The sequence below is a fragment of the Haliaeetus albicilla genome, chromosome 1 (assembly GCF_947461875.1).
Source record: "Haliaeetus albicilla chromosome 1, bHalAlb1.1, whole genome shotgun sequence".
Taxonomy (NCBI): domain Eukaryota; kingdom Metazoa; phylum Chordata; class Aves; order Accipitriformes; family Accipitridae; genus Haliaeetus; species Haliaeetus albicilla.
Genome location: NC_091483.1, coordinates 20,325,478 through 20,339,015, shown reverse-complemented (window position 1 = coordinate 20,339,015; position 13,538 = coordinate 20,325,478). Strand labels below are relative to the sequence as shown.

Here is a 13,538-nt window from a genome sequence, read left to right as displayed (position 1 = left end):
TGACAAGAGAATTAAAGATTGAATAATATACTGAACTAGAAAACAATTTACTGCCAGTGTTAAATCTGGTTCATTTTTTTCCTAATACACTGGTATTCAGGAATGGTATAAAAATGTTAGCTATACTTACTTTAGTGCTTTGATTACAATTGTTTCTCTAACAATTCAAATCCATTTATGACCACAGTGCTGAGGAAAAACCTTGTTTTTCCGTAAGACATTGTTCATAATAGCTTTTCATACAAAGCTGTAACCTTTATCCAGTGAGAGATTGAATTAGAATGGACATAGGAAGGTATTCTGATTTAAAAAAAAAAAAAAAAAAAGCAAAGTGCTTTTCATGTTTTATCTTGGCCATTTGTTATCTTACAGTTTTGGTTAGGATACTAGACACAAATGAAATGTCTAACATTTCCAACAGTGTTCTGAAGTTTCAACACCACCAGGATATTTCTTCCATGCGATAAAAATTAAATCAGGTTTTATGGAGGGAAATCTGAAACTTATTCTATATTGACATGAAATTTTTATAAAATTATTCACATCTTTTTTTTTAGTCAAGGACAGATCCATTGGCACAAACCGCACAACCACAGTGTATCCTATTGTTTTAATAACTAACATTATATATTTTTTTTTCTTTTTAGGCTGTTAGGATGTCCATTTTGTTATCTACAGTGTGCTCCAGTTTCATGTGTTACTGTCTTATGAGTGCTGCTGTACATTGAGGTTGACTATTTGCATAAATGCTATGGTTCTTTTGTTACGCATAGCACCCTGTGATTCCTCACACGTCTTAGTAGAAGTGCTACAAATCAGGACTGGCCATCTGTGAGCATACCTTAAACAAGTTGCAAATTCAGTTTCCTATGTTCGGAGCTAAACTTCCCAGGATGGCTACATCTCCACTCAAAATCATGTGCAGAAAACCAGTCACCTTCCTCTTCCCCACCTGTTTTTATCAGAAATAAGAGATTGTCAAAGGTGTTGCAAATAATGACACTAAGACATCCATTAAGGAACTTTTGTTATGCTGATGATGCAAATTTTTTATTATCCCACACACAGTCTGAATTAAAATTTGCTGGGCCTCCCGGTATTTAAGAATCTGTAAAGCCAGATATTAATTTATTATCAATTGTTAAAAGATATCTTGCATTCCTACAGAATGGAGAAATAGAGGTAAGAGATCTGTTTAACTCGTCTATGAACACTAAAGCGTGCAGGAGATAGCAAGAGACTGAAGGTAAATTCAATTACAAAGAAAATAAAAGAAGGTACAGAGAAAATACATGTATAAAAATATTTTGTATAAATAATTCCAGAGTTTCAGTCACAGTCATCTATTTATTTAAATAGTGTTACAGGACTATAGATTCTGGGGAGAAACATGCTATTCCAGAAACCTGTCTGTTCTGGTGTTTTGAAAGAGACAGGTTTTGGTCACAGCAGCCACGCTAATGGTGTGCCAGCTGTACCAAGAAAGTGTCACTCCACTGCAAGTACTTGAAGCATATTATATGAAATATAAAATAGGCTTAACACCCAAGCATGCAGATGGCAAAATATTAGACTGAAAGATTAAGTAGCATGCTAATTTCAAGTGCATTTCTTAGACTATCTGATTTTATTCATTATTTGCTCTACCAATGAAAGAAAAGATGTCCAGGGTGAAAAGGGAGCTGCTTTGGTTTTTTTGAGAGCACAACAGATGCACATCAGACTGCAGTCCCTTGTGTAGGAAATACATTTCAGTTCTGCAGCATTGCTAAGATAACATTAACAAAATCAGCTGAGTTTCATATTTGTTTTCTTGAACGTTCAAGTCCCTTGACTTAAAGTGACTGTGGAACAGTCTGTGGTTTGCAGTAAAGTGGTTTTCTGAGACAGAAAAAAATATCTACAGTGTTAAGCCAGTTACAAGTAGGCAATACACTAAAATAACTGCTTTTGGATTATTCTTCTGCTAGTATTCTGTAATAGAAAGCACTCCAGCAGTGTCATAAAAAATATCCTCTGGACCCCTTCTTGGGTAATAATTACACAACTAATGGTAACAAGACTTTACTCTGAGCTTTAACAGGCATAGTTAATCAGTGCAGCTCCATTGACTTCAGTGTATTTATGACACTTACTATCTTACTTGCAACGTCTCCTTTCAGTGAAAAACCACATTGTACTCCATTTTCTAAAACAGAATTCTTATTACGCTTCCTATGCTTCATACCATATTTGAACATTGGAAGTATTGGTTAGGAAGACAGATGAATGACGCTGGGATTGGCATAGACTAATGCACTTAAAAACTGCTTTAAAATGAGATTTTCTAGGTATAAAATAAAGCAGATGCTGCACCACTGGTGAAAGCAGCTCCCAGCTAGAGCAGGACAGAAAAGAGATGGAAAGAGATGAGCCAGTGGGTGGAAACATACAGGATGTTTCAAGTCAAAGGGTGAAACAAATCCGTAAAGAATTAAAAACTCGTGAGCAGCAAGTTTTAGTTGGGCACAGAAATGGCTAAGAAAACAACTAAGAATTAAATCATCTCATCCCCACTCCTGCAGCAAGAGTGTGGTCATGCCACAGAATTCTAACCTCTCTGAATCTGGAAATTCTTAAGCTGCAGGGAAGGAGTGTGTATATAGGACTGTCAGTACAGAGTCTAAGTGCAGGATAGCATCAGACAGGCAAGACAGGAAACTACCATGTGCTACTGCAAGGGATAAATTTGTTTTCTTAAGTATTTTAAGTTCCAAAAGCAGATCACATTGTCATTGCATGTGGGACATCAATTGTGAGTCAGTTATCTCCAGTGAAGTTGCCTGTACTATGTCAATTTACATCAGAGAAGAAGACTGCAGGTGCAATGATATAACAGAAAACCGCTGCTCTGGATTGGAGCGAGTCAAGAGGAAGTTAATGTGTACAACTCAAATGACTGCTGATTTGTTGAAGGCTCATGTATATAGTATTTTTTAAATTATGAAGACCTCCCTACAGGGTTTTTTATTATTATTTCCACCCAAGAAACACAAGCACAACTCTTAACGACAAAGGATTTGAGAAGAAAAAATACGTACCCACACAGTGGAATTTTGGAAGGAATACCTCCCTTTTTTGCCTTTTCCAAATTACATAAGACTGCTCTGGTCCGCCCTTGTTTTCTCCTTGTAAGTACTTTTCTTCTGACTACCATTTTATGCATAGTGATACTCGGAGTACTCCAATTTAGGGCCCAACAAGCAAGAAAATCTTGGTTTTTCTTAATTGCAAGGTACATCTGCTTTTAGCCTCCAAATTTGGGTTGTCTACTCACAGAAGAGCAACCACAGCATTTGATTTGGGTATGCTGTCACTTAGTCTGCTTGAATAATTCCAAAGACTGAATAATCAAACTATACTTGTTTTGAACAAGCATGAGCCATCCGCAGGCTCATGTTTATTTACACACACTACTGATCAGACTACTTAAAGAATAAGTTCACAATTTACATGCAGAGAAGTCATAAATCAGAGGGCAGACTTCTCCAGCTAAATACTTCAGAAACTTTTGAGCTAATGTAGCTTCAATTCTCAGCCTTGTTCCACTCACCAGGTAAGTTTCCTGAGCATTACTGACACAGACTAGCTTACCGTCAACAAGAAGATAGTTGATTCATATTAAAATTGAGTAATGTCATGTCTGCTTCTCTTTAGAAGAAAGAAAAGTAACAATGTAATAATGGAACTTGTTAGGCTTACTTAAAATGCACAGCTCATATTGATATAAGGCAGCTATACCAGCAGTGAATACAAATCTTAAAGACTATTTTAAAAAATGCTAATGTATTTCCCCAGGAACTGTGAAAAGGTAAGTTCTTCAAATTTTCAGTGATCTCCAGATAAATTAATTTTCCATAATTCACATTTTTACTCCCACTCTTACACAGCCTAAAAAATGTGGTTATTTTCCCCTGGTGATTTTGTATCTAAATCATTCCTACAGCTATCTAGCAATGATAAGGTCATTCAGATTAAAATAAGAAATGAAAAATATATTCTTTCATATTTTTTTCCTGCATGTACATTATGTATGGTTAAGTTTGCTTGTTTAAATCTCTGCCTGATAAGCCTCGGAGACAATGGCTCTATTTAAACGCTGTAAAGGAAATAATTGACACCAAATAGTTTCCTGTAATAGAAAAGAGACTTCTCCCCAGACGCATCCAACTAAGGGTTTGGGCCACCACCTGATCCAATACTACATGCAAAACTCCCTTATCTTGAGCTTCATTTTAAACTGTCATACAAACCAGGTAAGTTAGTGATAGACTTGATCGCACTGGATGTAGGTGCATTCCCCTGATTCCCCCCCCCCCCCAAACAGGAGATTAAGAAAGCATGCTTTATTTATTTTCTTTCACCTTGTTTTTTTCTTCCTTTTTCTTCCTAATAATTAAATGAAAGCTGGCCAGCTTCTGCCTCTGTCTGTGAGGGTGCCAAGTCAAGAGTCTCCATGAGTTTTTAAATTATGACTCCCTCAAACCTTTAAAGTACTAGCATTTTCCAGATTACCAGGCAAATACTGCTTAATGGGCAAGCCTCACAGAATTACAGGTATGTCTAGATTAGGCTTCTTCAATTTTCCCAGTTCATCCCTGGCTAAATACAGTCCTGTCACACAGAAGGATATGCCCATTCAGTCTCGGGGCAGAGGGGGAGCTTTCAAAGTCATGACAGCTCACACCTTGCTTTTACCGACTGCAGACCCTTTGTTACTGGACAACTGCTGTCTACCGCATGGGTATGGAGCTCTGGTTCTCCAAAATCCTTGGTGCTGGCTCTCTAGAGGACCGTTCACTATTAATGGTCTGTAGAAAGGGCAGGGAGTATCCCTACTAAAGAAGAACAATCTCTGAACAGTTAAATGAAAAGTTCACAGCTGGGGAGAGATGAAGGAAAAAGTAGAGCATCCACTGGCAGAAAAACAAATACCGGGTAGTCAGAAAAAACAAGAGTCACTACAGAAATGGGCTATCTCTATGCAAGTCTATAGATGGAGAAGGGTCAGCTTTTCCTTAACAGGACACAAAAATTCAGTAAGAAGAAAATGTACTACTGCTCTGTTCCCAAGCCCAGAAATAGTCTGATGTTCTTGAAGTTGTCAAGGTACTTCTCTATGGAATTTTGGTACGTGAAGGACAGAAAATATGTTGTGGAAAAACATATGCCAATATTTTTCTCTGTAAATAATGGCAGTTTCCCAACTCTGACCTCAGGTAGACCTACTATGATAGGGGAACACAGGGAACTAAGTGTTATTTGTAGTTGTGCTGTATAATCAAGTAATAAGAGCACTCCGTTAATAACAACCTCTATACATTTTTTTTTCTTCAGCTTTAACTGCTAATGCGGTTATGATTTGCTGTCATGGCATGCTGTACAATTTGAATATACCCCTTCGACATATTTTGCGTTCATGGTAAGCGTGCCTTCCCTAGGGCATTATTTTCTATTTCCATGCAATGGGATAAATTACAGAGATGTGGACAACACAATCAAATTCTAGCACAAGAAACAGAGAAAAATTACACGTTTTCCACTTAAATGGGAATTAAACGCTTTAAAAAGCTGCTTTGAGGACTATCATTTTAGAATGAGATTATTCTTTGCAGCAGCGGTAACAAAAGACTGTGCTGTCCAGACACATAGCAGACACTTGAATTAGTAGACTTTCCCGTTCCCAACTCTACATCTATCATGGATGTGCCTGACTCCAGAGCTGCTGTGAATACTGTGTCTCGAGCCTTGTTACCAAATAAAAGTCTGTCTGACAGCTCCCTGGCATGCTCCTGAGCCTGTCACGCCAACCCACACCCTGACCCCAGTGACAGAGCTCTGCTCTCCTGTCACAGGCTATACACCCAGCACTCCCATGTACGTTGCGCTCCACAGGCCCCTGGCACACAATCAGCTCAGCGCCAGCAACTCAAATTCTGGCTAAGTGCTCTGACCTTTGCAATGCATATCCAGTTTGTTAGCTACGTATCTAGCCCCAGCTGTTCTTGCCTTCAATCGGCAATCTTTATGTGGGGTGGAAAGCAGGCAGAAGGAGCAGCTAAGGCCTGAATTCTCCTTACCTGTTCAGGGTGCATGTACTGTCTTGGAGGCATGATACAGGAACACTTGGTGGTTTTGCTGGTGTACAACCTCTGTCTCTGTTCACTGATGATATCGTGCCATGGACTGCCGTGGCTCACTGGGGAAAGAGGACGTATGAAGTGCTTGCGAATTTAATGATGCTATGAAAAGGAAGGTACCACCACATGATGTTGCATCGGTCCACTCTGTATTGCTATTTCTCCTACTAATGGATTTGGCCATCGTTGCGTGGTTAATGACGATGACTGACCGTAATTGACATAATAAGATGCATTCTGTTAGTGCAAAGTAGTTGGATTGTAATTAGTCACGTGATAAGTATACATGGTACATTTTATGCTTGGGTTCTTAAAAATACAAGCTGCCAAACAAAGAGAGTAAGGTACAGTTTCTTTGATTTTTAGGTGGCATGGGTAAATTAGTTAAAGTAGTGTCAAGCCAAAGAGTTGCAACCTCAGAACAATGGAAGTTACTCAAAAGATCAGAACATTCTTACACTCTGACTGCACTTGTTCACACTAAATTCTATTGCAAATGTAGCCTGAAATGCTCCTTGTGTGCCATGCCCTGTAATTTCTAAACACGCTGAGTAAAGATTTTATTTAAAAGCATAAACTAGTGGTTCCACCATAAGGAAGTATTTTACAAAGAAGCCCTTTGAAATTTTAATAAGACAGTCTTCTACCTAACAATCTCCACAGTTGCAGGGAGAAAAGGGCATGTTTTAAATTCAGAATAGTACAGGACATATTATGAAAGGTAGTGAAGTGAAAATAGATGAATAACTATATAGCTATGTGTAGCCAGAAGAAAACCTTACAGAGACTAAGCAAGAGTCTGATTCCTTCTGAACTACCAGCTCTTCTGTAGGAAGAGTGTGAGAATGGAAGTTAATACTTCCAGTACTTTGCACCAAGTTTCTTGCGTAACCCTGAATATATCGGGTCATGCCTCAGTTTTTCTTCTTTGAAACATGAATAATATTACCTTTCCATATGTGTTGTGAGATTTAGCATATCAGTATAGTGACTGCTTTGAAAGCTTCAAGAGGTAGGAGTTACAGATGTCAAAATATTATCAGGCATAGAAAGACACGTGAAAATATATAATTGGGATTATAAAGCCAGAATTGAAAATTAAGCACTTCATTAACAATTGACCCAAATTGTCAAGTATTTCCTTTATAGGGATTAAACAGTGATCTGGCTTTTAGGAGCGAGAAACTTTTCCAAGGGTGTGTTTCTATTGCAAACTCTTTTCCCTCTCTCCTTGTTCGAAAAGTAATTTATGGCCAGGGGATACTAAAGAAATTTCTCTTTGGGGCTAATGACTGTTATAAATTCTGTTAAGATTTTCAGTTGTGAAAATATATAGCACAACAGCAACATAAAAAAGACTGTCCAACATACTGCTTCACCTGCTTCGTACTTGAAAAATAATTTCCAGTTAACAAAGCAGTAAAACATTATTGAGAAGTAATGTGACACAGCTAAATAGAGGTAGACGTGTCCAAAAATGATTATATAATTACATTAATATAATTCTTTTAATTGCCAAAGTAAATGTGAAACTTCTACAGATGTTCATATGCAATTCTTACAGCAGTCAGCTAGAGTGCTGGCATATATATTACTGAAGAAAAAATTTACCAGTATAGAGGGACGCCACTTACTCTGTGTGAGAAGTTCTCTTCTTCAAAAGGAAGTATCTGTCTTTTTTTTTTAAAGACACTTGATTTAAAATCCATGAGTGCAAAACTAATTGGTAATTAATTACAAAAAAAGTAACATTACCATGAAAACTTGGTGATAGTAAACAATTAAGAAAACAAGGTAAAGTCCTGAAAAAATGCCTGCACAAATGCACGAGCATGTACAGTTATTCCAATAAAATTAAAAGTAACCCACTTCAGCGGGCATAATTGTGTGAAAAGGTTGTAACTTCTGGGGTGGAACTCAGTCCCTTTAGTTTGACAAAATAAGTTTTGGTTTATTAGGTAAAAAACTATAATCAGATATCCCAGCACATAGCTTTTTAAAAGCTCAGTTTTGTATAACTTGAAAAAGTACATTAAAATAATCCTTATTCTTACATACAAAAAGAGAGGCATTTCTCAGGAACAAAGCAGCTTTTTGGTCAAATTTGTTCACAGCTTTTTACGGCAAATGTGAGTAGAAGTGTAAATTACAGTAGTTTATAGAGTAAGTAGGGGAAACAATAATTGTCCCCTACAGAGTCAGATTATGGTCACTGTAACATCAATGTAAATGTGGAGTAATTCCGCAGTTTTTAATGTAATTACTCTGGATTTACTCTGGTGGAAGTCTTGCAGAGAATGGTACCCTTAAGAGATTTACAGACAGATAGAAGAGATTGTGGCAAGTATTGAAAGAAATTCTAGCACCATTAAAGGGAGTGCAATATTTCTAAGGCATTAGATGTATTTTCTTACTTTTGTTTTCTTTTGACTCTTTGATAGTTCTTTTAGTAGTTTTTACAGGGATTCTGCTTCTTTAATTCTGTGATTCTCTCACTCTGTTTCCCTGGCGTCTATCTTCAGCCTTTTTTGCTGGTTGTTTCAAAGCATTTAATGATTCGACAGACTTGTTTGCATCAGTGTCTCTTATCATTACCTCTTCATGCATGGATATTTTAATCTTTGCCAAGATATTTCATCACCTGTAATGTTAGCCGTTGTTTATGTATGCTTTGCTGCTACCAAAAAATGCAGTGACCCAGTTTTTGTCCCTGAAAAGATGGTATTGACAATATAAAAAGCATAAAGAAAATACTAAGCACGATTTCCAGGACCAGAGAGTTTGTTACACCGTTGCTACAACCAATGTCCCTGAGTGAATGTTATCAATGATAGAAACTGCAAAAAATTCTCTTAGTTGTCAACAAAGAGAATCAGTGGTTAAAAAGTTCTGGAAAAAAGTTGGGTTATGTTAACTTTGTTTGTATTTCTTTTACTGTTTTTGCTACCTTCTAATGAAAAGTACTGTAATTAACATATTCAGTTCCCATCCCTTCCAATTAGGTTATGCATCTGAATATGCACATATTTGCTAGTCAAAAATAGCAAAACTGTGCAGTCCTTAAGGATTAGTATAAAGAACTTAGTTTCCAGTCATTTCTATCACCTTAGAAAAGTGAGATTTGATTAAACTGAAAAATTTATGTGAGTAACCTTAGGAATTTCAACAGCTCTGGAAGTGTAGTAACGTATTGCACGAGCTGTAAATGCTGGATCTAACGTTAGATTGTTTGCCTGCAGACATTTGCTTACTGAAACTGTCATTGTGCAACTGCCATTGCATGACATTAAAAACAGAAATAAAGGATGACCCCCAATGTATAGAATTTACCAATAGATAAGCATAATTTCTTATTGACATGTGTGTACTGAAGATCACTGCAAAATATAAAGCTGTCATTTGTACAGGTCAGAGCCTTCTCCATTTAATGGAACTATGAAGCTCTTACTGTGTTCAGCAAAAGTCGTACTAGCACTTGCACACAGGATGATGCTAAGTTGCATTGCAGCAACAGAGCAATGAATTCATTGAAGATAAGCACAATGCTTTTATATGTCGGAGAGCTAGAACAAAGGAATATTCAAAATCCAAATTGTCTGCCTGGCCTTGAAAATTTGGTCAGCCAAGAGTCATCAATTATGGAATTACAGAAACACTACAATTTTGAGAAAAATTCTCTCTTCTCCATGCCCCTTCCCCCCCCCCCCCCCCCCCCGCAACTTGTCTAGACTTTGGCCTGTCCCTCCACACAATCTAGCTACTGTTGATGTGAGAGCCTTTTCTTCAAAATAGGCTGTAGTCTGGGACAGCCTTTGTGTATTTCTCAGCCTTACTGACCCTTCATCTCATTTCAAATCTCAAATAAAACCAACTCCTTTTCTCCGAATCTCCCTATACCTTTTAATGTCTCTCTTCCGCTGCTCTGATTTAACTCCTGACTGTAATACTCCCAAACAAAACCTTCATTAAGATAGACTCCAAAGTTAAATGCAGAAAGGACCTGTTTGAACAAGTAGTTTCTGTCTGGGCAAGATTGTTCTCTACTGTGTATTTACTACTATTTCAACCAGTCTGGTTTTAAGTATCTAAAGCTAATTAGCTTCTGTAAATTAGATTTTCTTGAAGATTATCCTCAAGAGCTGTAATTCTTAGTGTAGGAAATATTTGCCTAGTAAAATCTCTAATTTTTTTCTGTTTTACATGGTACATATGTAACTATACTCCCAAATACATTTCAGGCCTCTTTTCTGCAACTGTACCGATACAGGGCTAACAAGCACACTTTAAACCTCACTGCCATTAGCCTACCAGATGGATTTCATTGCAGATGGGGACCAAAAATACTTGCTTCCTCTCACTGGCATCCAGCCTCATCAAATGTTTGTAGGCAGTGTTCTTCCTGTCCCTTGATTGTTGTTTAGCCAAAGAACATAAAATGGCTAACAGTTCTAAAGGGATTTGTGAATCAAGCTGCCAAAATTCAGACACCGCTTATTGTGTACTTTTTGAAAATAAGGTCCCTGTTTGGGCACCAAAACTGGGAGACACCCAAAATTAATTGTCACTTTTGAAAATCCCAGTCACTGTACTAAGTCTTAATCTTTCTCGGAGATTTAATCTTTGTGGTAGCTATTTCTCTTTGCTGCTTCTTTCCGAGCAACTCATGTTATTTCCTTAGGATCTTTTAGATAATATAAGGACAACACCTAATACCCTAATACGGTTTAACTCTAAAAGAAGATACTTTGCAGGCCAAGAACTTGTGTGTGAATTGCCCTAAGATGCAGTTATGTTGGGCATTTTTCTTTTTGTTAGTATGGTTTTCCTTAGTTGCAAAGTGTGAATAGTAAGACTTAGTCTTCCTCTAAACTGACCTTTACATGTTCACTGCACTGTGTGACACAATTTTTGACTCCTCAGTTACCCATAAACATGAGATTAAGGGAGGGTTCTAGTTTATGCACAGGTTTTGTCCTAATACACAGTCAAGGTGTGGCCAGACATGCATCCCAAACCAGGAACATGGAGGTGCTCTTGAATCCCTCAGTTTAGACATAGATAGAGGCACACCTGTTTATTAAGGAAGTTTCAGCAAGAACAGTAGATAACGTAATTTGGCTTTTTTTTCCCCCTAAGCAAAGTTGCACTACACTAAGCAAAAGCTATGAGTAAATGATGCAAGATACTGATGGTAGAGTAATTGGAATATATTTATTTGCCAGACACTCTCTGCAGAGGAAAATTTGAAGTTTGTAAGTCTGGTTAGCATGGACACCTCCTCTGAACAGCTAAGGAGAAAGTCACACTCAGGAATCTATTAAGTTAAGTACTGGCATGTCAGTCATTGCAGTAAATGTACATTGTGTTCATGACAAATGGCGCAAGTACCACACTGACAAAAGCCATTTCATTTTTCCAGAGTGGAGACAGTCCAAGGCATCAGGTTTTGTGCACAATGTGTTATGTCTTTCTTTTAGTCAGTGATGTAAGAAGTTTCTAAAGTTATGACATTTTCCATGTATTTGCTCCCTGTGAAATGCACAGTAGGTGAAGACAGAAATTATATTTCTTTAAGCTCCAAGCTTCTTTGCTGAAGATGTTTAATTAAAAAAAAAAATCAAATAGTCTAATGAGATAATTGTTAAGGCATTCACATACATTTACAAGGCTAAGGAAAGTGCTGTCCCAAACAGATGCTCATTAGTACAATGAAGAACAAGGAACTAAATCTTCTTCAGAGAAAAGTAAATTACAATCAAATTTGCAGTCTTTTAAGAGAGGTGACTTTTGGGGGAGGAGACTTCTATAGTCGGAGGCATATTCTAGTACAAGACAATATTGCCTTATTATGTAGGTTGGGTTTTAACACATCTGAAAGTCCCATTTTACTCATTCTGTTCACTTGAAATAATAAAGTATCTTTGCAAAAAACCATATTCCTACAAAGAGTTCTTTCCATGGCCCATCTTCAAATACAGTAGAAAAGACAGAATATATGGTAACATGGGTTATAGCAACTATAAATTGACCTGAGGCATGGAAGCAAAGTTTTAGGATAAAATCTACTACAGATCATCAACATCCATAAAAAAAAAATTATTATTTCAGTAAGACACTAACCTGTAGAAAGAGGAGGTGGACCCTCGCCATGGAATGTCTAAATGTACAGAGATCAAAATGAGGTCTTGTTGGAAAAGTGGATACTAATATATTCAGTTCACCTTAAAAGGTAAGTAGATAGTTATCAACTTAAGGAACTTGTATTACATGAAAATAATACTTAAATTACATAACTAACAACGTCTCAGATTACAGTAGCCTCTTAAAATGTTAATTAGTTCTACTACTCATCTTTATTTTTGTTCTGACTTACACAAAGTCACTGACACTATTACTTGTGGCAGAGTCACTTTCATGCTGAGTCCTTAATACTTTAGTTAGTCCAAAGGAATTAGTATTTAATTATGAAACAGTTACAGCCAAGCATTTTTTATTTATTCTAAAGCAACTGTTTCCACAAAAATGTGTTGTTGTTGGTTTTTTTTTTTAAATAGAAACGATTCTTCTAGACTATCATTCTGAAAAAGTTCATTTCCACATAGCCCGAATTTGGGGCCACATCTGTGGTGACAGTATTCTTTGCAACTAAAAGTAGTTTTCCTACGCTGTGACTATTTCCTTTCACAGTCTGTCTCCACCAAGGAGGGAGCTCTTGCAGAAACCCCAGAGGAACCCACCAGAGAAGCTCCAACCCCATGGCACAAGTGGTCAGTGGGTCCTCACAGTGGATCTCGCATTCCAAGTGGAAAAAGAAGCCTTATTTTTAAAAAAACTTTTCACCTAGCCAAGTAGGCCTTTTCGTCACCACAATTCGTCTGACAGGCTACAAGCTATCGGCCATCTTTGAAAACTTTGCCATTAAGGCTTTTGCTTGTGTAAGTTTGCTTTGTGCAACTTTTTTATTTATTTTTTTTTTTTCCCCCTGAACAGTGCAGCAACGGTTCGGCTAGTGCTGGGAAATTTGTCTGTCCATGGATGGCTCCCCTCCGGGGCTCCCCATCCCTTCAGTACCTTCAGGGACGGGTGACTCTACGAAAGGACAGAGAACCAAGAGTGCCAGTGTAAGCGCCAAGGCCTGGGAGCAGCCAGACGTAACATCACCCGCGAGAAGAACCGCCTTGGGGGCCGAGGACCGGTTGCCGCTACCAAGCGCAGCAGTTTACCCGCAAGAAAGTCAATTCTCAAGTTACCTCCGAGCTCCGGCCGGACGCGGAGGGCGGGAAGGGGCCAGGGCTGGGGCCGGGCGGGGAGGGGGCCGGGGCCGGGCCGGGCCGGGCGCTGAGGGAGAGGGCGGGGCCG

General features: G+C 38.0%; 1 long non-coding RNA gene across 1 annotated transcript in view; it reads right to left on the bottom strand.

The window, feature by feature from the left end:
• Window positions 1-13,538, bottom strand: part of LOC138685094 (uncharacterized) — an 18,816-nt gene extending 5,278 nt beyond the window's left edge. The window contains exons 1-3 of the long non-coding RNA XR_011324323.1: window positions 13,430-13,538; window positions 12,300-12,400; window positions 6,120-6,238 (exon numbers count right to left, since the gene is read on the bottom strand). This is a non-coding gene — a long non-coding RNA (uncharacterized lncRNA). The remainder of the gene's footprint in view (window positions 1-6,119; window positions 6,239-12,299; window positions 12,401-13,429) is intronic.